The sequence below is a fragment of the Salvelinus fontinalis genome, unplaced genomic scaffold (assembly GCF_029448725.1).
Source record: "Salvelinus fontinalis isolate EN_2023a unplaced genomic scaffold, ASM2944872v1 scaffold_0746, whole genome shotgun sequence".
Classification (NCBI taxonomy): domain Eukaryota; kingdom Metazoa; phylum Chordata; class Actinopteri; order Salmoniformes; family Salmonidae; genus Salvelinus; species Salvelinus fontinalis.
This window is the reverse complement of record NW_026600955.1, coordinates 21,421-43,941: the sequence shown is the minus strand read 5'-3', so window position 1 is coordinate 43,941 and position 22,521 is coordinate 21,421. Positions and strand designations below refer to the sequence as shown.

General features: G+C 45.6%; 2 pseudogenes; one reads left to right on the top strand and one right to left on the bottom strand.

Moving 5' to 3' along the window:
* Window positions 1-13,256: 13,256 nt before the first annotated feature.
* LOC129847174 (fish-egg lectin-like) lies at window positions 13,257-14,208 on the bottom strand (annotated as a pseudogene).
* A 4,210-nt stretch (window positions 14,209-18,418) lies between these two features.
* Window positions 18,419-19,416, top strand: LOC129847173 (fish-egg lectin-like; annotated as a pseudogene).
* Window positions 19,417-22,521: the final 3,105 nt, after the last annotated feature.

Genomic DNA, 22,521 nt, shown 5'->3' with positions numbered 1-22,521 from the left:
GGAACATTGCTGAGAGGACTTGCTTCCATTCAGCCACAAGAGCATTAGTGAGGTTGGGCATTGATGTTGGGCGACAAGGCCAGTCAAGGTCTTCCTCACCAATCTCAACAAACCATTTCTGTATGGGTCTCGCTCTGTGTACGGGGGCATTGCCATGATGAAACAGGAAAGGGCCTTCCCCAAACTGTTGCCACAAAGTTGGAAGCCCAGACTCATCTAGAATGTCATTGTTTGCTGTAGTGTTAAGATTTCCCTTCACTGGAATGGGGTCTAGCCCGAACCATGAAAAACAGACCCAGACTATTATTCCTACTCCAACAAACTTTATAGTTGGCATTATGCATTCGGACAGGTAGCGTTCTCCTGGCATCCGCCAAACCCAGATTTGCCCGTCGGACTGCCAGATGGTGAAGCGTGATTCATCACTCCAAAGAACGTGTTTCGACTACTCCAGACGATACTTGGAATTGCGCATGGTGATCTTAGGCTTGTGTGCGGCTGCTCGGCCATGGAAACCCGTTTCATAAAGCTCCCGACGAACAGTTCTTGTGCTGACACTGCTTCCAGAGGCAGTTTGGAACTCATGTAGTGAGTGTTGCAACCGAGGACAGATGATTTTTGTACGTTAAGAACTTCAGTGTGGTGTGGCCTACCACAACATGGCTGAGCCGTTGCTGCTCCTAAACTTTTCCACTTCACAATAACAGCACTTACAGTTGACCGGGGAAGCTTTAGCAGTGCACAAATTTGATGAACTGACTTGTTGGTAAGGTGGCATCCTGTGATGGTGCCACATCAAAAGTCACTGAGCTCTTCAGTAAAGCCATTCTACTGCAAATGTTTGTCTATGGAGATTGCATGGCTGTGTGCTCGATTTTATACAACTGTCAGCAACAATAGCTGTAATAGCCAAATCCACTCTTTTGAAGGGGTGTCTGTCAGGTTTTGGCCAGGACTGTTCAGGTTTTGGTCACTAGATGTCCCCATTGCACCTTTTTTGAACCTTTTGTTTTTTCCTTGCTCTTATTGTTTGCACCTGTATGTCGTTCCCTTGTTGGTATTTAAACCCTGTGTGTTCCTCAGTTCTTTGCTCAGTGTTTGTACGTTAGCACCCAGCCCCAGCCATGCAGTTAACTTTTTCTCTTCTTGGATTTTCCAGAGGTTCTCTGGTTTTGTTCTTGTTTATTTTGGATTAGTCTTTCGAGGTTTGTTTTTTCCCTTGCTGTTCTTACCACTTTGTGGATTTTCTTTGTATTTTGGAAGATATCTATTTTTGTCTCTTGGCCTTTCTTTTGACGTTGTGGATTTATATTTTTGCCGGTAGATCTTTCCTTTGATTAAACCACCGTCTCTAGTACTGCTGTGTCTGCCTCATCTTCTTGGTTCTGCCGATTTATTCGTGACTGTTTGTCACACCGGGTCCTGACAGTGTCCACATAAACTGTATATAAAAGTAATTTTTATCCCCCTCTCCATCCTCGTTTCTCTGTATTTTGTCCTTCCCTCCTTAAAAGAGTATAAAACATCTTGAATAGTGATACCCATTGTAAAGAACAGTTTCATCATAAAGTTAAAACAAATGTCATGACATTCAAATTACACATTGAATCACCTGCCAGTAAAAGCAAAACTATTTCATGAGGAAGTGGAAAGCACATAAACCGTAAGATGTCAAAGGCTTTTTGTAATCAACATAACAAATACCTGGGGCACATTAGTGTTGGCGGTAGCCTTGACATTAGAGAGGCAGACCAGTAACCAGAGGGGTTTCAAATGGCCAAACCAGAAGTTACTGGAGTTCTACAGCATGAAGAGGAAATAATGTCAATATTTGAATAACACAATATTTGTTTCAAACTCAATGTTTTATTTGTGGAAAATCGTGATGAAATATGAGAGATGATGAGCTATGACAAGGATTGGATTCACTGAAAAATAACTAAACCAATGTGCATTGTGAGCAACATGACGGTGCCTAAGTTTTGACACTATGATAATATCCTCTTGGAGACTTTATTGATGACATGGTGTGAATCAGGGAATGTGAAGCAATGTTAACAGGCACCACCACGCTATCTCTCATATACGGTAACCTAACGTAGCAGGAGTTAACTAAACACCTGAAACTACTATACTGTCCTACCAAGCAAAAGAGCGGTATCGACATATTTGGTCCAAAATTTGTTAGACATTTTTTAAACATCAAATACATGCTTTATCATGTGGACAAACATCCCGCCTCAATTATGTTGTATTATGGAGAAAGTTGGGGTTCATGTTTACAGTAACTGCATAAAGTTAAAGGGAAACCTAGGGAAAAATCACTCATGTCAGTTAGTTCCATTTACCTTGGTTTCACTGAGCTTTGGACTGTAGTGTCTATGGTAAACCTTGGTATTATGTACTATTCTTTGCTGATTCAAGTATCAAACTATATGACATTGACAGCCACATACAAATAAATATACTAACAGTAACTGCCGTAGGGGATCATAGGTCATATTATCTATGATCAGTAACTGCCGTAGGGGATCATAGGTCATGTCAGAGGTCAGGGTCAATATGAATAAAAAATGATCATCGTAAGAGAACATATAATCACATCTCCAATGATCTGCCTACAATTCACTTGGCTGGACAATAAAACAACTTTGAAGTAATTCTTCTCAGTTTCACTATGAGCGATTACTGCTCTTTTGCTTGGTAGGGCAGTATAGATCCCCTAAATCAAGGGGGTCAAACTCATTCCATGGACGGCCAAGTGTCTGTGTTTTCTTTGTTATTTTCTTTCAGTTAAGACCTACACAACTAGGTGAGGGGCGTTTCTTACTAATTAGTGACCTTAATTCATCAATCAAGTACAAGGGAGGGGCAAAAATCTGCAGACACACTGCCCTCCATGGAATGAGTTTGACACCTTTGATGTAGGGGATCAATAGTAGTTTCAGGTGTTTCGTTTACACCGGCTACATTAAGTGTCACGTTGTTAAACTCCAACCAACAATCATATCACAGGCTCTTTCCATTTCCCCTGAATACCAGAACATCTGCTTGTTGGGGACTCGGCAGAGAATTTCACTTTCCTGCATTATCAAATTCCTGTCTCTTCTCTTGATTTTCACTAGGATTTTAGCATGTAGCGTGGCATGATAAGTAGCTAGTGCTAGTGCACTAGCTACTTCTTTCGTCTGCAAACATTTGACACGTGACCATATCCTTTACAATTCCAACACTGTAATGGTTTGGACACAAATGCTCTCACCACATTCCTCCCATATCCAACCTTCACATACTCACGTAGTTTCCAACAATAATATCAACAGACTTTTCTCCTTCCTTCCATTTACCATACGGGTCAGGCAACGTGCACTGACCACTCCTAGGATTTACTGACTAAGGTACTCGTCTTCTTTATCCAATGAGGCTCCAGCTGTAACTCCTTGGCAGGAGCCCTGCTCAGAAGATTAGTACATGTTACTTCTGACGTGGACAGTTTGACCAGATCCAGTGCACGCTTCTTCAATCACAGTCATCATTTCCTCCTCCAGCTTCCTTCCTGAGACTCCCCATCCATCACTGTCACCTGTGAGCCTTCAACCCTGTCGGCACTCAAAGCACCTGGCCTGGTTGCTGCTGCTCCCTATGGGTGTGATAGGAATAGTGGAAATGGACTGTTGAACTGTGGCCCAGACACTTCCATACAGCTATCCCTAAAAGTGGGACTTCCTATGGCAGCATTTCCCAAACTAGGTCCTGATGACACCAAGGGGTGAACATTTGTTTTTCCCCCTAGCACTACACAGCTGATTCAAATAAACAACTCCTCATCAAGCTTGGATTATTTGAATCATCCATGTGGTGCTAGGAAAAAAACATAATCACAAAACACATCTCTCAAGTTTCAGTTGGTCTTTGTAGAGTAACCTTATTCCTCTGTTCAAAACAGACATTAGTTTAAAAATGAATGCTAGATTTATTTGTGGGAAATGATGATATAATATGAGGTAATAAGCAATGCCAAGGATTACATCAACTCTATTGATGACATTGGAAGGTACATGTTTTTACACTACGATCAAAAGCAGCCACAGCAAACCTCTATTTAAGTGTTAATCAAGGAGTCATCAAGAAAATAATACATCTTTTATAAGGCTGTTGGTGGTTAGTTTTGTGGGAGAAAACATCTACATTGATAAAAAAGAACTTCAGTACAGTCAGTGATTACTATTGATAGAGATAAAGTACTAAAAATATATAGTTTTTCGAATGAAGCAAACGTTGTTTTTTTTTGAATGAAGGATTCTAATGAATTCATGTCCTCAATTCTCAAGCAGAAGGCTGTTCCAGGGAAAGAGAGATCAATGAGTTAGCAAGTGAACTTTTGACAGATCCCGAACGGCCTTCAGATGCAGAGGAGAGGCTAATGTGTGCACACCATGGTGACGCCAGTCTTGGAGACGACCCAAAGACGGCCTAGGTCGTAGGTCTCGTGTTTCTTTGGCATGTACATTGGGACATTGCTCCATCCGGTGCCCTCTGGTTTACTGGCTGTGATGCCGTCTCTGTGTTGAAGAAAGGGTTGGGGATCATGTTTGAAAGATTATGCATTTTTTAAAGTACATACAGTACATTTTTGGACTTTAATAATTGATTATAGCCATTGATTTTTAAGAATATAACTTCTGCCTCTTGAGCTTTTTTCAACCACATCAGAAGACAAAATGTAAGTTTTTTCCCAATTGTTTGAAAACAATGTTATTGTAAACAAACAATGTATAGCTTCAATAAACATGTTTGAAACAACAACAACAACTATGTGGGCCTGTCTTTGCATTCATAGCTCCATGTATGAATTTGAGAGTGGTTACATTTGTCTAGCTGCGTACCTCAGTTGTTTACCAAAACTAGTGGTGGGGGGTCAAACTGTAGCTTTAAAGGATATCCAACCTTTACCATGAACTGTAAATTGTATTTATTTATCTGTTTTTAATTTTTGTGTAAAGCGCTTCACAAAGCATGTACAGTAAGGACCAGAGTAATTAATAAAGGTATATCATTATTATTATTATAAGTTATTGTTACAAGTCATTTTCAAATGAGTTAATCATGTTGAGGGGAAAAGGTTGGAACCATACACATAGTTCAGTAGCAACCCTACCTGTTAAAAACATCACCCGCAGAGTTGACCCCAAAGACACTACCATCAGTTGCCACCTCAATCATGGAGAGCTTGCCGTCAATGTGACTCCACCCATTGTTTAGGCAGTCTAGATTCAGCTGGAAAAACAGATTCAATCAGGGTTTTAGGACAATTTCAACAGTTATAATATGAAACAGTGTTAAAATAACTGAGACTCTCCATCCTCTACTACTCTACTCCAGCTCTCACACTCTCTCCCAGATCTTACACTCATTAAAAAGATATCATCATTCTTGTTGACTGCCCAGCACCCAAAAGGTCAACAACCTCCCTCTTCCTGGCAACATTGACCCTGAATAGCTTAAGCTTCGACCCATGAAGTCAAGTGTGAAACTTATTTTCAGACAGAATGGAATATCATCCTTGGTTGCCCCCACAATAAACTGGTCCCCCCCAGCAACCACCTGCTCTGTACCGGCTGTAGACCACAAAGACAGAGACAGACAAGCAAACATGAAGCACATACTGTACATGTGTTAGTACTGCCAAATTATTTACAATGGCATAATGTTGAACATTAATAATTTACCCTGATGGTAATCAGGAAAGATAAGAAGAAGGTGTTCTCTGGATTCATCATTGGGTAATGCTCTCCACTTACTTCTAAAGGTAAGTTACCCAGTTACCAGCCACATACTTGGAGATTTTGGTTTCGCTGTTGATACTCCAGATCCCTGCTGGTCCTACAGTGATATGCTTCAGGGAACCAGGCAGGCGGATCCATTTATCACCTACCAGGTAGTAGGGGATTTGACTTGTGTTCGTAGCAACCACTTGCCCCAGTCCTGCATCGATCTGCATCAGATTCTTGATTTTCACTACTTCCTGGCAGTCCCAGGCTATGGAGACACCAGATCAAAGACACATCAGTAGAGTTAACCAGCAAAAAGGAGGTATAATTATTAACTTATTAACTCCTCAGACAGCTATACAGGAGAGGGTGGACTAGCATTACAACCTCTCAGACAACATACTGTACATACTGTAGAAACAACATGTGAGAATACCAATGTCTGGATGATTGATTTGAAGTTATTCATGTAGTAAGTGCATGGTAAAAGATAAATAAAACATCACAGAAGTTGTTTCTATGTATTTACATAATAAGTATCTTGTACTTATAAGGTCCTCAATACTAATCTTTAGTACTAAAGATGACTACTAAATAATTACATTGTATTACTTTGTATTTACTAAGTAAGAATGTACAGTTGAAGTTGGAAGTTTACATACACTTAGGGTGGAGTCATTAAAACTTGTTTTCAACCACTCCACAAATTTCTTGTTAAAACCTGTTAAGGACAGAGGGCGCTATTTTCACTTTGGGGGAAAATCGTGCCCAATTTAAACGGCCCCGTACTCAATTCTTGCTCGTACAATATAGATATTATTATTACTATTGGATAGAAAACACTCTCTAGTTTCTAAAACCGTTTGAATTATATCTGTGAGTAAAACAGAACATTTTGCAGCAAACTTCCTGACAGGAAGTGGAAAATCTGAAATCTAGGGCCTGCCTATAAATGTCCTTGATATATATTAGTATACATGCACTTCATACGCCTTCCACTAGATGTCAACAGGCAATGAGAGAAGAAATGGAGTGTATAACATGATCTGAGGTGGAAAAAAAGCTCTTGGCATGACGTGAGAACCATTTCCTGTTTCCTGGAACGCGCGAGAAGGGACCTGGTATTGCCTTCTGTAAAGCTGTCGTTATAGACGACTAATATCTCCGGCTTTGATTTTATTTGATAAATGTGACAATATCATCGTAAAGTATGTTTTTTAAATATAGTTTTATTAGATTATTGAAATTTATTCGGGACGTTAGGCGTGTTGCGTTGTGTGCCTTTGTTCAGGAAAAAGAGCTTTGCGCTACTTTGCTAGCTTTCCGTGCTAATTGACTGGAGAAAAGGATATTCTAAAACCAAACAACGATTGTTCTGGACAAAGGACCCCTTGTACAACATTCTGATGGAAGATCATCAAAAGTAGGACCCCTTTTATGATGCTATTTCATATATCTGTCAAACATGTGAACTAGTAGTTTGCGCCCAGATTTTGGGCACTCTCTCGCTATAACTAAGCTGGATGTCGTAATGAAGTTATTTTTAGAATTCTAACACGGCGATTGCATTAAGAACTAGTGTATCTATCATTTCCTATACAACATGTATTTTCTAGTAACGTTTATGAATAGTTATTTGTTCAGAATAGTTGAGTGTCATAAAAATATCCGCACATTCTGGGAAAAAGATGCTACTTTAGCACAATGTATAACCACTGATTTCAGCTCTAAATATGCACATTTTTGAACAAAACACAAGTGTATGTATAACCTGATGTTATAGGACTGTCATCTGATGAAGGTTTATGAAGGTTAGTGAAAATTAATATCCTTTGCTGGTTTATTCGCTATCGCTAACGTGCCTATTGCTATCGCTAACGTACCTTGATGAATGAATGCGGTAGTGTGGTAGGCTATTGTAGTAAGCTAATATAATGCTATATTGTGTTTTCACTGTAAAACACTTACAAAATCGGAAATATTGGCTGGATTCACAAGATGCTTGTCTTTAATTTGCTGTACACCATCGATTTTTCAGAAATGTTTTATGACGAGTATTTAGGTATTTCACGTTGGTCTCTATAATTACTCTGGCTGCTTCGGTGCTATTTTTGATGGTAGCTGTGATGGTAGCTGCAATGTAAAACTGATTTATACCTCAAATATGCACATTTTTCGAACAAAACATAGATTGATTGTATAACATGTTATAGGACTGTCATCTGATGAAGTTGTTTCTTGGTTAGTTTGGTTGGATCTTGGTTAGTTATGTTGGTTTTGTGCATGCTACCTGTGCTGTGAAAAATGTCTGTCCTTTTTTGTATTTGGTGGTGAGCTAACATAAATATACGTGGTGTTTTCGCTGTAAAACATTTTAAAAATCGGACATGTTGGCTGGATTCACAAGATGTGTATCTTTCATTTGCTGTATTGGACTTGTTAATGTGTGAAAGTTAAATATTTCTCAAAAATATTTTGGGAATTTCGCGCTCTGCTCTATAGTTTTGGCAAGTCGGTTAGGACATCTACTTTGTGCATAACACAAGTAATTTTTCCAACAATTGTTTACAGACAGATTATTTCACTTATAATTCACTGTACCACAATTCCAGTGGGTCAGAAGTTTACATACGCTAAGTTGACTGTGCCTTTAAACAGCTTGGAAAATTCCAGAAAATTATGTCATGGCTTTAGAAGCGTCTGATAGGTTAATTAACATAATTTGAGTCAATTGGAGGTGTACCTGTGGATATATTCAAGGCCTACCTTCAAACTCAGTGCCTCTTTGCTTGACATCATGGGAAAATCAAAAGAAATCAGCCAAGACTTCAGTATTATTGTGTTGCTGACCTCCACACGTCTGGTTCATCCTTCGGAGCAATTTCCAAACGCCTGAAGGTACCACGTTCATCTGTACAAACAATAGTACGCAAGTATAAACACCTTGGGACCACGCGGCCATCATACCGCTCAGGAAGGTTTGCATGCCGGGGCTAGCAGAAGCGTCTTCACCGATATCCGACAAAGGCCGGTTGAGGGAACTTCGGACGAAATTACGTCGGCAGACCAGACATGATGGATCGGCGGGGCTCCGTGTCGACAAAGGGTCCAGGCCAATTGGCAAAAGAGGTATTGTAGCTGGAGTAATTTTGTTTGCTAGCCGGGAGATGCGCCTGGCTCGGGGCTAACTGGTGCTAGCTTCGGGACAAGGGCGTTAGACAATATAGCCACTCGGTATCAGCTAGCTATTTGCGATGATCCGATGCATGGTCCAGAGCTTACGACAGGAATCAGGCGATGTAGTGGCTTCTAGTCGTGCTAGTGAAGAGTCCGGGGGGGCATCAGCTGTGTAGCCGAGTGATCATAGGGTCCACTGAACAGGCCGGGAGATGGACCTGGCTCAAAGGTGAGCTTCGAGGCTGGGCCACTCGGTAGCAGCTAGCTAGCTGTAGTGATCTGGAGTAATGGTCCAGTAATGGTGTAACGGTTCTCCTCTTCCTCTTCATCCGAAGAGGAGGAGCATGGATTGAACCAAGACGCAGCGTGATACTTAGACATAATTTATTTTAACAAGACGGAAAAAACACGAAACGAAAACACTTGAATAATTAACAAAATAACAAAACGGAGTAGACAGACCTGGACATGGAACTTACATAAAACACGAAGAACTCACAAACAGGAACAGACTACATAAACCGATACAGTCCCGTGTGGCGCGACAAACACTGACACAGGAGACAACCACCCACAACAAACACTGTGAAACAACCTACCTTAATATGACTCTCAATTAGAGGAAACGCCAAACACCTGCCTCTAATTGAGAGCCATACCAGGCAACCTTTAAACAAACATAGAAACAGAAAACATAGACTGCCCACCCAAACTCACGTCCTGACCAACTAACACATACAAAACTAACAGAAAACAGGTCAGGAACGTGACATAAACCCCCCCCCCCCCTCAAGGTGCGTACTCCGAACGCACCACCAAAAGTCTAGGGGAGGGTCTGGGTGGGCGTCTGACCACGGTGGTGGCTCAGGCTCTGGGCGAGGTCCCCACCCCACCATAGTCAATCCCAGCTTACGCCCCCTTAAAATGACCACCCTCCCATTACACCCACTTAACTTAATAGGTAACTTCAAAATAAGGGGCAGCACCAGGATAAGGTAGCTCAATACAAAGAGATAGCTCAAGACAGAGAGGTAGATCAAGATAGAGAGGTAGCTTAGGATAGAGGGGCAACTCCGGACTGAAGGGCAGCTCCGGACAGAGAGACAGCTCTGGACTGAGGGGCAGTTCTGGATAAATAGCCGCTCTGGGCTGAAGGACAGCTCATGACTGGCTGACGGCTCTGGACGCTCATGGCTAGCTGACGGCTCTGGACGCTCATGGCTGGCTGACGGCTCTGGACGCTCATGGCTGGCTGGCGGCTCTGGACGCTCATGGCTGGCTGGCGGCTCTGGACGCTCATGGCTGGCTGGCGGCTCTGGCAGATCCTGTCTGGTTGGCGGCTCTGGCAGATCCTGTCTGGTTGGCGGCTCTGGCAGATCCTGTCTGGTTGGCGGCTCTGGCAGATCCTGTCTGGTTGGCGGCTCTGGCAGATCCTGTCTGGTTGGCGGCTCTGGCAGATCCTGTCTGGTTGGCGGCTCTGGCAGATCCTGTCTGGTTGGCGGCTCTGGCAGATCCTGTCTGGTTGGCGGCTCTGGCAGATCCTGTCTGGTTGGCGGCTCTGGCAGATCCTGTCTGGTTGGCGGCTCTGGCAGATCCTGTCTGGTTGGCGGCTCTGGCAGATCCTGTCTGACCAATGGCTCTAGCGGCTCCTGACTGACTAACGGCTCTAACGGCTCGGGACAGACGGGCGGCTCTAATGGCTCGGGACAGACGGATGGCTCAGACGGCGCTGGGCAGACGGATGGCTCAGACGGCGCTGGGGAGATGGATGACTCAGACGGCGCTGGGGAGACGGCTGTCTCAGACGGCGCTGGGGAGACGGATGGCTCAGACGGCGCTGGGGAGACGGGTGGCTCAGACGGCGCTGGGGAGACGGATGGCTCTGGCCGGATGAGACGCACTGTAGACCTGGTGCGTGGTGCCGGAACTGGAGGCACCGGGCTAAGGACACGCACCTTCATGCTAGTGCGGGGAGCAGGGACAGGGCACACTGGACTCTCAAAGCGTACTATTTGCCTGGTGCGTGGTACCGGCACTGGTGGCACCGGGCTGAGGGCACGCACATCAGGACGAGTACGGAGAGAAGGAACAGTGTGAACAGGGCTCTGGAGACGCACAGGTGGCTTAGTGCGTGGTGCCGGAACTGGAGGCACTGGGCTGGAGACACGCACCATAGGAAGAGTGCGTGGAGGAGGAACAGTGCTCTGAAAACGCACTGGAAGCCTGGTGCGTGGTGTAGGCACTGGTGGTACTGGGCTGGGGCGGGGAGGTAGCGCCGGAAATACCGGACCGTGCAGGCGTATTGGCTCCCTTGAACACTGAGTCTGCCCAACCTTACCTGGCTGAATGCTCCCCGTCGCCCGACCAGTGCGGGGAGGTGGAATAACCCGCACCGGGCTATGTAGGCGAACCGGGGACACCATGCGTAAGGCTGGTGCCATGTAAGCCGGCCCAAGGAGACGTACTGGTGGCCAGATATGTAGAGCCGGCTTCATGGCACTTGGCTCAATGCTCAATCTAGCTCTACCAGTGCGGGGAGGTGGAATAACCCGCACCGGGCTATGCACACGTACAGGAGACACCGTGCGCTCTACTGCGTAACACGGCGTCTGCCCGTACCCCCACTCTCCACGGTTAGCCTGAGAAGTGGGCGCAGGTCTCCTACCTGCCCTTGGCCCACTACCTCTTAGCCCCCCCCCAAGACATTTTTGGGGTTTCTTCACGGGCTTCTGTACTAGCCGGGTACCTTCATAAATCCGGTCTCTCTCTCCCGTTGCCTCCGCTCTCCTAATCGCCTCCAGCTGTTCCCATGGAAGGCGATCTCTTCCAGCTCGGATCTCCTTCTATGTGTTGCAACCTTTTCCATTTAACACGTCCTCCCATGTCCACTGCTCGAATTCATGCTGCTTGGTTCTGAATCGGTGGGTAGTTCTGTAACGGTTCTCCTCTTCCTCCGAAGAGGAGGAGCATGGATTGAACCAAGACGCAGCGTGATACTTAGACATAATTTATTTAAACAAGACGGAAAAAACACGAAACGAAAACACTTGAATAATTAACAAAATAACAAAAAGGAGTAGACAGACCTGGACATGGAACTTACATAAAACACGAAGAACTCACGAACAGGAACAGACTACATAAACCGATACAGTCCCGTGTGGCGCGACAAACACTGACACAGGAGACAACCACCCACAACAAACACTGTGAAACAACCTACCTTAATATGACTCTCAATTAGAGGAAACGCCAAACACCTGCCTCTAATTGAGAGCCATACCAGGCAACCCTTAAACAAACATATAAACAGAAAACATAGACTGCCCACCCAAACTCACGTCCTGACCAACTAACACATACAAAACTAACAGAAAAAAGGTCAGGAACGTGACAAATGGGGTAATCTGGAGAAATGGTGGAGAAAAGCAGTCCGATATTCTCAGGGTTGATATCGCACTGAGCAGACTGGCGGGTATTATCCAGGGTAAAAGCGTCTGGTGTCTGAGCTAGAGGTAAAGGCCGCTAGCAGTGGCTAACAATAACTAACTAGCTAGTAGCTAATTAGCATCTGATGGAGGTTCTAGCTGTAAGTTCTAAAAAAATAGCGGATCCGTATCACATTGGGTGAGGTGGGTTGCCATCTTGGATCACTATGTGATACTACTTTGAAGAATCAAAAATATTAAATATATTTTGATTTGTTTAACACTTTTTTGGTAACTACACGATTCCATATATGTTCATTCACAGTTTTGATGTCTTCATTATTATTCTACAATGTAGAAAATAGTAAAACTAAAGAAAAACCCTGGAATGAGTAGTTGTGTCCTAACTTTTGATTGGTACTGTTGGTGTATGGAAAGTTGTTGACTGAGACATGGGAATGAAGAAAGTTAACATTCTGTCCAAACATGTTATTGTTGAATCTCAAGGGGGAAGCACAAGGCAAATGTCTGGTTTCAGTCACAGATAAGGGAGGACAGGCGTGGATTAAGGAGGAGAGAGGAATTCGGCCCAGGTCACAGGTCAGATGGAGTGAGAAGGAAAAGACCACAAAGGTTTTAGCGTCAGGCGGGGCCATGAGTACACAAGTGAGAGGAACCAAACAAGTTATTGACTAGCAACCTAGATGTATTGGCTGTCTAGATGTGCAAGGAGTTGATTCTGGCTAGTTGGAGGACAAAAATATGTGTGTTTGTGTAATCATGTTTTTGTATTTTGCAGTTGTTTAACCCAGTGTGTGAATGAACTTAGTTTGAGCTTTTTGTGAGTTTTTACTCTGTTTGTTCAGAACCTAACACAACCTTACCTAGTATAAACATCACCCAAAAAGTTGATCCCAGTACCATCAGTTGCCACTTCAATCATGAAAGCTTGCCATCAATCCACCCGTTGTGGCAGTCTTGATTCAGCTGGAAACAAAACAGATTCAATTAGGGTTTTAGAACAATTTCAACAGTTATAATATGAAACATTTACATATGAAACAGTTGTAAAATAACTGAGGTTCTCCATCCTCTACTACTCTACTCCAGCTCTCACACTCTTTCCCAGATCTTACACTCATTGAGTAGATATCATCATTCTTGTTGACTGCCCATGGAAGGGGTGTCTGGTGCCTTGTGCGTGTCCGACAGTATGGAGTATCGTCCAACAATAAACTGAACACCTCCAGCATCCACCTGTTTCAGAAAGTCTGAAGACAACAAAGACAGACGGACAGACAAGCAAACGGGAGCACGTATCTGTGAATTCTGCCAAATGACTTACATGTTAAAACTGTAAAACATTAATATCTTTTCAACACCCTGATGGTATCAGGAAAGCTAAGAAGCATGTGTCCTCTGGATAAATATTGAGTAATGCTCTCCACTTACCTGCAGCTTGCACCCAGTTACTGGCCACACCCTTGTGAATTGAGTCTGCCTTGTTGATACCCCAGATCCCTGCTGGTCGTACAGTGATATGATTCAGGGAACCAGACAGGCAGATTCATTTATCACCTACCTGGTAGTAGGACATTTTTATTGTGTCCGTTGCAACCACTTGCCCAGTCCTACATCAGTCTGCATCAGATTTTCGATGTCCACTAGCTCCTGACAGTCCCATGCTATAGAGACAAAGACATATGAGTAGATTGCACCAATAAAATCTTGATCAATTCCAAGTTGATCAAGCATGTTTCAGATGATGGTAACTTACTGTGACTGATGACCAGGAGACAGAGGACCAATAGGATGGCTGCAATGGCTCTCATGATGTCTCTGTAGATCTACAGTATAAATTGAGATTTTACCCTAGACTTCAATCATCCCCTTGCAGGGCTTTGCGCTTTAATAGCCCTGCACAAAGCTTTAAAAGCAATGATGGCTTCCTGTTCCACCTGTATAACAAAGAGTTGATGGGAGGCTTGACCCAGACAGGCTTTTCTGGTTCTTCTGTAATGGTTAGGGTAAATACAGACAATTTATGGATAAGTGAAAAACCCCGTTAACTAACTGCTGCTGCGCCACTACCTAACTGCTACTGCCCCGCTACCTAAATGCTACTGCCCCACTACCTAGCTGCTACTGCCCTGCTACCTAACTACTACTGCCCTGCTACCTAACTACTAATGCCCTGCTACCTAACTGTTACTGCCCTGCTACCTAACTGTTAGGTAGCAGGGCAGTAGCAGTTAGGTTGCAGGGCAGTAGCAGTTAGGTAGCAGGGCAGTAGCAGTTAGGTAGCAGGGCAGTAGCAGTTAGGTAGCAGGGCAGTAGCAGTTAGGTAGCAGGGGAGTAGCAGTTAGGTAGCAGGGCAGGAACAGTTAAGTAGCAGAGCAGTAGTAGTTAGGTAGCAGGGCAGTAGCAATTAGGTAGCAGGGCAGTAGCAATTAGGTAGCAGGGCAGTAGTGGTTAGGTAGCAGGGCAATAGCGGTTAGGTAGCAGGGCAATAGCGGTTAGGTAGCAGGACAGTAGTAGTTAGGTAGAAGGGCAGTAGAAGTTAGATAATAGGGCAGTAGCAGTTAGGTAGTGGGGCAGTAGCAGTTAGGTAGTGGGCAGTAGCAGTTAGGTAGTGGGCAGTAGCAGTTAGGTAGCGAGGCATTAGCAGTTAGGTATCGAGGCAGTAGCAGTTAGGTATCGAGGCAGTAGCAGTTAGGTATCGAGGCAGTAGCAGTTAGGTAACGGGGCAGTAGCAGTTAGGTAGTGGGGCAGTAGTAGTTAGGTAGCGAGACAGTAGCAGTTTGGTAGCAGGGCAGTAGTAGTTGGGTAGCAGGGCAGTAGCAGGGCAGTAGCAGTTATGTAGCGAGGCAGTAGTAGTTAGGTAGCAGTGCAGTAGCAGTTAGGTAGCGGGGCAGTAGCAGTTAGGTAGCGGGGCAGTAGCAGTTAGGTAGCGGGGCAGTAGCAGTTAGGTAGTGGGGCAGTAGTAGGTAGGTAGCAGAGCAGTAGCAGTTAGGTAGTGGGGCAGTAGTAGTTAGGTAGCGAGACAGTAGCAGTTAGGTAGTGGGGCAGTAGTAGTTAGGTAGCAGGGCAGTAGCAGTTAGGTAGCAGGGCAGTAGCAGTTAGGTAGTGGGGCAGTAGCAGTTAGGTAGTGGGGCAGTAGCGGGGAAGTAGCAGTTTGGTAGCAGGGCAGTAGCAGTTAAGTAGCGGGGCAGTAGCAGTAAGGTAGCGGGGCATTAGCAGTAAGGTAGCGGGGCAGTAGCAGTTAGGTAGCGGGGCAGTAGCAGTTAGGTAGCGGGGCAGTAGCAGTTAGGTAGCGGGGCAGTAGCAGTTAGGTAGCAGGGCAGTAGCAGTTAGGTAGCAGGGCAGTAGCAGTTAGGTAGTGGGGCAGTAGCAGTTAGGTAGTGGGGCAGTAGCGGGGAAGTAGCAGTTTGGTAGCGGGGCAGTAGCAGTTAAGTAGCGGGGCAGTAGCAGTAAGGTAGCGGGGCAGTAGCAGTAAGGTAGCGGGGCATTAGCAGTAAGGTAGCGGGGCATTAGCAGTTAGGTAGCGGGGCAGTAGCAGTTAGGTAGCAGGGCAGTGGCAGTTAGGTAGCAGGGCAGTGGCAGTTAGGTAGCAGGGCAGTGGCAGTTAGGTAGCGAGGCAGTAGCAGTTAGGTAGCGAGGCAGCAGCAGTTAGGTAGCGGGGCAGTAGTAGTTAGGTAGCGGGGCAGTAGCAGTTAGGTAGTGGGGCAGTAGCAGTTAGGTAGTGGGGCAGTAGCAGTTAGGTAGCAGGGCAGTAGCAGTTAGGTAGCGGGGCAGTAGCAGTTAGGTAACAGGGCAGTAACAGTTAAGTAGCAGAGCAGTAGTAGTTAGGTAGCAGTGCAGTAGCAGTTAGGTAGCAGGGCAGGAACAGTTAAGTAGCAGAGCAGTAGCAATTAGGTAGCAGGGCAGTAGCAATTAGGTAGCAGGGCAGTAGTGGTTAGGTAGCAGGGCAGTAGCGGTTAGGTAGCAGGGCAGTAGCGGTTAGGTAGCAGGGCAGTAGTAGTTAGGTAATAGGGCAGTAGCAGTTAGGTAATAGGGCAGTAGCAGTTAGGTAGCAGTTAGGTAGCAGGGCAGTAGCAGTTAGGTAGCGGGGCAGCAGCAGTTACGTAGCAGGACTGCAGCAGCTATGTAGCAGGGCAGTAGCAGTTAGGTAGCGGGGCAGTAGCAGTTAGGTAGCGGGGCAGTAGCAGTTAGGTAGCGGGGCAGTAGTAGTTAGGTAGTGGGGCAGTAGTAGTTAGGTAGTAGGGCAGTAGCAGTTAGGTAGCGGGACAGTAGCAGTTAGGCAGCGGGGCAGTAGCAGTTAGGCAGCGGGGCAGTAGCAGTTAGGCAGCGGGGCAGTAGCAGTTAGGCAGCGGGGCAGTAGCAGTTAGGCAGCGGGGCAGTAGCAGTTAGGCAGCGGGGCAGTAGCAGTTAGGCAGCGGGGCAGTAGCAGTTAGGCAGCGGGGCAGTAGCAGTTAGGCAGCGGGGCAGTAGCAGTTAGGCAGCGGGGCAGTAGCAGTTAGGCAGCGGGGCAGTAGCAGTTAGGCAGCGGGGCAGTAGCAGTTAGGCAGCGGGGCAGTAGCAGTTAGGTAGCGAGGCAGTAGCAGTTAGGTAGCGGGGCAGTAGCAGTTAGGTAGCGGGGCAGTAGCAGTTAGGTAGCGGGGCAGTAACAGTTATGTAGTGGGGCAGTAACAGTTAGGTAGTGGGGCAGTAGTAGTAAGGTAGCGGGGCAGTAGCAGTTAGGTAGCGGGGCAGTAGCAGTTAGGTAGCGGGGCAGTAGCAGTTAGGTAGCGGGGCAGTACTAGTTAGGTAACAGGGCAGTAACAGTTAAGTAGCAGAGCAGTAGTAGTTAGGTAGCAGTACAGTAGCAGTTAGGTAGCAGGGCAGGAACAGTTAAGTAGCAGAGCAGTAGTAGTTAGGTAGCAGGGCAGTAGCAATTAGGTAGCAGGGCAGTAGCAATTAGGTATCAGGGCAGTAGTGGTTAGGTAGCAGGGCAATAGCGGTTAGGTAGCAGGGCAATAGCGGTTAGGTAGCAGGGCAATAGCGGTTAGGTAGCAGGACAGTAGTAGTTAGGTAGAAGGGCAGTAGAAGTTAGGTAGCGGGGCAGTAGCAGTTAGGTAGCGGGGCAGTAGCAGTTAGGTAGTGGGGCAGTATCAGTTAGGTAGTGGGCAGTAGCAGTTAGGTAGTGGGCATTAGCAGTTAGGTAGCGAGGCATTAGCAGTTAGGTAGCGAGGCATTAGCAGTTAGGTAGCGAGGCATTAGTAGTTGGGTAGCAGGGCAGTAGCAGTTATGTAGCAGGGCAGTAGCAGTTATGTAGCGAGGCAGTAGTAGTTAGGTAGTGGGGCAGTAGCAGTTAGGTAGCAGTGCAGTAGCAGTTAGGTAGCGGGGCAGTAGCAGTTAGGTAGCGGGGCAGTAGCAGTTAGGTAGTGGGGCAGTAGTAGGTAGGTAGCAGAGCAGTAGCAGTTAGGTAGCGAGGCAGTAGCAGTTAGGTAGTGGGGCAGTAGTAGTTAGGTAGCGAGACAGTAGCAGTTAGGTAGTGGGGCAGTAGTAGTTAGGTAGCAGGGCAGTAGCAGTTAGGTAGCAGGGCAGTAGCAGTTAGGTAGTGGGGCAGTAGCAGTTAGGTAGTGGGGCAGTAGCGGGGAAGTAGCAGTTTGGTAGCAGGGCAGTAGCAGTTAGGTAGCAGGGCAGTAGCAGTTAGGTAGCGGGGCAGTAGCAGTTAGGTAGCGGGGCAGTAGCAGTTAGGTAGCGGGGCAGTAGCAGTTAGGTAGCGGGGCAGTAGCAGTTTGGTAGCGGGGCAGCAGCAGTTAGGTAACGGGTTCTTTCACTTATCCATAAATTGTCTGTATTTACCCTAACCATTACAGAAGAACCAGAAAAGCCTGTCTGGGTCAAGCCTCCCATCAACTCTTTGTTAAACAGGTGGAACAGGAAGCCATCATTGCTTTTAAAGCTATGTGCAGGGCTATTAAAGCGCAAAGCCCTGCAAGGGGATGATTGAAGTCTGGTGTAAAATCTCAATTTATACTGTAGATCTACAGAGACATCATGAGAGCCACTGTAGCCGTCCTATTGGTCCTCTGTCTCCTGGTCATCAGTCACAGTAAGTTACCATCATCTGAAACATGCTTGATCAACTTGGAATTGATCAAGATTTTATTGGTGCAATCTACTCATATGTCTTTGTCTCTATAGCATGGGACTGTCAGGAGCTAGTGGACATCAAGAATCTGATTTAGACTGATGTAGGACTGGGCAAGTGGTTGCAACGGACACAATTAAAATGTCCTACTACCCGGTAGGTGATAAATGGGTCTACCTGCCTGGTTCCCTGAATCATATCACTGTAGGACCAGCAGGGATCTGGGGTATCAACAAGGCAGACTCAATTCACAAGTGTGTGGCCGGTAACTGGGTGCAAGCTGCAGGTAAGTGGAGAGCATTACTCAATATTTATCCAGAGGGCACATGCTTCTTAGCTTTCCTGATACCATCAGGGTGTTGAAAAGTTATTCATGTTTCCCAGTTTTAACATGTAAGTCATTTGGCAGAATTCACAGATACGTGCTCCTGTTTGCTTGTCTGTCCGTCTGTCTTTGTTGTCTTCAGGCTTTCTGAAACAGGTGGATGCTGCAGGTGTTCAGTTTATTGTTGGACGATACTCCATACTGTCGGACACGCACAAGGCACCAGACACCCCTTCCATGGACAGGATTGCCAGGAGCTGTGAAGTACTACAGTTGTGGACCCTTTGGGTGCTGGGCAGTCAACAAGAATGATGATATCTTCTTAATGAATGTAGGATCTGGGAAAGAGTGTGAGAGCTGGAGCAGGGTAGTAGAGGATGGAGAGTGTCAGTTTATAAAACTGTTTCATATTATAACTGTTGAAATTGTCATTAAACCCTGATTGAATCTGTTTGTTTCCAGCTGAATCAAGACTGCCTAAACAACAGGTGGAGTCACATTGACGGGAAGCTTTTTATGATTGAGGTGGAAACTGATGGTAGTGGGGTCAACTTTTTGGGTGATGTTTATACTAGGTAAGGTTGTGTTTGGTTCTGAACAAACAGAGTAAAAACTCACAAAAAGCTCAAACTAAGTTCATTCACCCACTGGGTTAAACTGCAAAATACAAAAACATGATTACACAAACACACATATTTTTTTGTCCTCCCACTAGCCAGAATCAACTCCTTGCACATCTAGACAGCCAATACATCTCTGTTGCTAGTCAAGAACTTGTTTAGTTCCTCTCACTGGTTTAGTCATGGCCCCACCTGACACTAAAACCTTTGTGGACTGTTGTAATGGCTTTCCTCCTCCTCTTCATCCGAAGAGGGGGAGCAGGGATTCGACCAAAACGCAGCGTGGTTATATGACATGATATTTATTAAACAAAACCGAAAACACGAAGAACACTTGAATAGATACAAAAACAACAAACGACATAGACTGACCTGAACGTAGGAACTTACATGTAATGAAGAACGCAGGAACAGGAAAAACAGACTACACAAAAACCGAACGAACAAACAAACCGAAACAGTCCCGTGTGGCGTAACATACACAGACACTGACACTGACACAGGATACAACCACCCACAAACAAACAGTGTGAAAACACCTACCTTAATATGGCCCTCAGAGGAAATGAAAACCACCTGCCTCTAATTGAGAGCCATATCAGGTCACCCTTAACAACAGAAAACCGGTCAGGAACGTGATATCTGTTCCTTCTCACTCCATCTGACCTGTGACCTGGGCCGAATTCCTCTCTCCTCCTTAATCCACGCCTGTCCTCCCTTATCTGTGACTGAAACCAGACATTTGCCCTGTGCTTCCCCCCTTAGGATCCATGAGATTCAACAGTAACATGTTTGACAGAATGTAAACTTTCTTCATTCCCATGTCTCAGTCAACAACTTTCCATACACCTACAGTACCAGTCAAAAGTTAGGACACAACTACTCATTCAAGGATTTTTCTTCTGTTTTACTATTTTCTACACTGTAGAATAATAGTGAAGACATCAAAACTGTGAAATAACACATATGGAATTGTGTAGTTACCAAAAAAGTGTTAAACAAATCAAAACATATTTAATATTTTAGATTCTTCAAAGTAGTATCACATAGTGATCCAAGATGGCAACCCACCTCACCCAATGTGATACGGATCCGCAATTCTTTTTTAGACCTTACAGCTAGAACCTCCATCAGAAGCTAGCCATCAGATGCTAATCAGCTAATTAGCTACTAGCTAGTTAGTCATTGTTAGCGGCCTTTACCTCTAGCTCAGACACCAGCCGCTTTCACCCTGGATAATACCCGCCAGTCTGCTCAGTGCGATATTAACCCTGAGAATATTGGACTGCTTTTCTCCACCATTACTCCAGATTACTCCATTACTGGACCATTATTCCAGATCAACACAGCTAGCTAGCTTCTACCGAGTGGCCCAGCCCCAAAGCTAGCCTTTGAGCCAGGCCCATCTCCCGGCCTGCTCAGTGGACCCTATGATCACTCGGCTACAAAGCTGATGCCCACCGGACTCTTCACTAGCACGACTAGAAACCATTACATCGCCGGATTCCTGCCGTAAGCTCTGGACCTTTGCATCGGATCATCGCAACTAGCTAGCTGCTACCGAGTGGCTATAGTGGCTAACGCCCTTGTCCCGAAGCTAGCACCAGTTAGCCCCGAGCCAGGCGCATCTCCCAGCTAGCAAACAAAATTACTCCAGCTACAATACCTCTTTTGCCAATTGGCCTGGACCCTTTGTCGACACGGAGCCCCGCCGATCCATCACGTCTGGTCTGCCGACGTAATTTCGTCCGATGTTCCCTCAACCGGCCTTTGTCGGACATCGGTGAAGATGCTTCTGCTAGCCCCGGCCTGCTAACCTTTATGAACGCCGTGTCTCCCGCTTGCTAGCGTAGTAACGACTTCCCTGTTTCATTTATTGCTGTTCACTGGACCCTATGATACCTGGCTCCATAGCTGATGCCTGCTGGACTGTTCATTAATCACGGTACTCCATATTGTTTATTTTGTTTATCTGTCCGCCCCAGACTTCGAACTCAGGCCCTGTGTGTAGTTAACTGACCCTCTCTGCCCATTCATCGCCATTTTACCTGTTGTTGTTGTCTTGGCTGATTAGCTGTTGCTGTCTTACCCGTTGTTGTCTTAGCTAGCTCTCCCAATCAACACCTGTGATTGCTTTATGCCACGCTTAATGTCTCTCTAATGTCAATATGGCTTGTATACTGTTGTTTAGGGTAGTTATCATTGTTTTATTTTACTGCGGAGCCCCTAGCCCCACACAACATGCCTCAGATACCACTTTTCCCCCTTCTCCCACAAACGGGGTGACCTCAACTAGCATAACTAGCACCTCCAGAGATGCAACCTCTTTTATTGTCACTCAATGCCTAGGCTTACATCCACTCTACCATACCCGTGTCTGTTCATTATGCCCTGAATCTTTTCTACCATGCCCAGAAATCTGCTCCTTTTATTCTCTGTCCCCAACGCAATAGACGACCAGATTTGATAGCCTTTAGCTGTAAATCAAATCAAAATCAAATCAAATGTATTTATATAGCCCTTCTTACATCAGCTGATATCTCAAAGTGCTGTACAGAAACCCAGCCTAAAACCCCAAACAGCAAGCAATGCAGGTGTAGAAGCACGGTGGCTAGGAAAAACTCCCTAGAAAGGCTAAAACCTAGGAAGAAACCTAGAGAGGAACCAGGCTATGAGGGGTGGCCAGTCCTCTTCTGGCTGTGCCGGCTGGAGATTATAACAGAACATGGCCAAGATGTTCAAATGTTCATAAATGACAAGCATGGTCAAATAATAATAATCACAGTAGTTGTCGAGGGTGCAACAGGTCAGCACCTCAGGAGTAAATGTCAGTTGGCTTTTCATAGCCGATCATTGAGAGTATCTCTACCACTCCTGCTGTCTCTAGAGAGTTGAAAACATTGGGTCTGGGACAGGTAGCATGTCCGGTGAAAAGGCCAGGGTTCCATAGCCGCAGGCAGAAAAGTTGAAACTGGAGCAGCAGCACGGCCAGGTGGACTGGGGACAGCAAGGAGTCATTATGCTAGGTAGTCCTGAGGCATGGTCATTCGAGAGAGAGAAAGAA